This window comes from Euprymna scolopes, chromosome 46 (genome assembly GCF_053919585.1).
Source record: "Euprymna scolopes isolate OS-2025 chromosome 46, ASM5391958v1, whole genome shotgun sequence".
Lineage (NCBI taxonomy): Eukaryota > Metazoa > Mollusca > Cephalopoda > Sepiida > Sepiolidae > Euprymna > Euprymna scolopes.
This window is the reverse complement of record NC_136527.1, coordinates 69,399,531-69,401,958: the sequence shown is the minus strand read 5'-3', so window position 1 is coordinate 69,401,958 and position 2,428 is coordinate 69,399,531.

Below are 2,428 nucleotides of genomic sequence, written 5' to 3'. Positions count from 1 at the left end.
CATTCATATATTTTTATTTTTATTTATTGATGGTCAACCAGATTTGTACATTCATATATTTTTATTTTTATTTATTGATGGTCAACCAAATTTGTACATTCATATATTTTTATTTATTGATGGTCAACCAGATTTGTACATTCATATATTTTTATTTTGATTTATTGATGGTCAACCAGATTTGTACATTCATATATTTTTATTTTTATTTATTGATGGTCAACCAAATTTGTCCATTCATATATTTTTATTTATTGATGGTCAACCAGATTTGTACATTCATATATTTTTATTTATTGATGGTCAACCAGATTTGTACATTCATATATTTTTATTTTTATTTATTGATGGTCAACCAAATTTGTCCATTCATATATTTTTATTTATTGATGGTCAACCAGATTTGTACATTCATATATTTTTATTTTTATTTATTGATGGTCAACCAAATTTGTCCATTCATATATTTTTATTTATTGATAGTCAACCAGATTTGTACATTCATATATTTTTATTTTTATTTATTGATGGTCAACCAGATTTGTACATTCATATATTTTTATTTTTATTTATTGATGGTCAACCAAATTTGTCCATTCATATATTTTTATTTATTGATGGTCAACCAGATTTGTACATTCATATATTTTTATTTTTATTTATTGATGGTCAACCAGATTTGTACATTCATATATTTTTATTTTTATTTATTGATGGTCAACCAAATTTGTCCATTCATATATTTTTATTTTTATTTATTGATGGTCAACCAGATTTGTACATTCATATATTTTTATTTTTATATATTGATGGTCAACCAAATTTGTCCATTCATATATTTTTATTTATTGATGGTCAACCAGATTTGTACATTCATATATTTTTATTTTTATTTATTGATGGTCAACCAGATTTGTCCATTCATATATTTTTATTTTTATTTATTGATGGTCAACCAGATTTGTACATTCATATATTTTTATTTTTATTTATTGATGGTCAACGAAATTTGTCCATTCATATATTTTTATTTTTATTTATTGATGGTCAACCAGATTTGTACATTCATATATTTTTATTTTTATTTATTGATGGTCAACCAAATTTGTACATTCATAAATTTTTTTTTTATTTATTGATGGTCAACCAGATTTGTCCATTCATATATTTTTATTTTTATTTATTGATGGTCAACCAAATTTGTCCATTCATATATTTTTATTTATTGATGGTCAACCAAATTTGTACATTCATATATTTTTATTTTTATTTATTGATGGTCAACGAAATTTGTCCATTCATATATTTTTATTTTTATTTATTGATGGTCAACCAGATTTGTACATTCATATATTTTTATTTTTATTTATTGATGGTCAACCAAATTTGTCCATTCATATATTTTTATTTATTGATGGTCAACCAGATTTGTACATTCATATATTTTTATTTTTATTTATTGATGGTCAACCAGATTTGTACATTCATATATTTTTATTTTTATTTATTGATGGTCAACCAAATTTGTCCATTCATATATTTTTATTTATTGATGGTCAACCAGATTTGTACATTCATATATTTTTATTTTTATTTATTGATGGTCAACCAGATTTGTACATTCATATATTTTTATTTTTATTTATTGATGGTCAACCAAATTTGTCCATTCATATATTTTTTTTTTATTTACTGATGGTCAACCAGATTTGTACATTCATATATTTTTATTTTTATTTATTGATGGTCAACCAAATTTGTCCATTCATATATTTTTATTTATTGATGGTCAACCAGATTTGTACATTTATATATTTTTATTTTTATTTATTGATGGTCAACCAGATTTGTACATTCATATATTTTTATTTTTATTTATTGATGGTCAACCAAATTTGTCCATTCATATATTTTTATTTATTGATGGTCAACCAGATTTGTACATTCATATATTTTTATTTTTATTTATTGATGGTCAACCAGATTTGTACATTCATATATTTTTATTTTTATTTATTGATGGTCAACCAAATTTGTCCATTCATATATTTTTATTTTTATTTATTGATGGTCAACCAGATTTGTACATTCATATATTTTTATTTTTATTTATTGATGGTCAACCAAATTTGTCCATTCATATATTTTTATTTATTGATGGTCAACCAGATTTGTACATTCATATATTTTTATTTTTATTTATTGATGGTCAACCAGATTTGTCCATTCATATATTTTTATTTTTATTTATTGATGGTCAACCAGATTTGTACATTCATATATTTTTATTTTTATTTATTGATGGTCAACCAAATTTGTCCATTCATATATTTTTATTTTTATTTATTGATGGTCAACCAGATTTGTACATTCATATATTTTTATTTTTATTTATTGATGGTCAACCAGATTTGTACATTCATATATT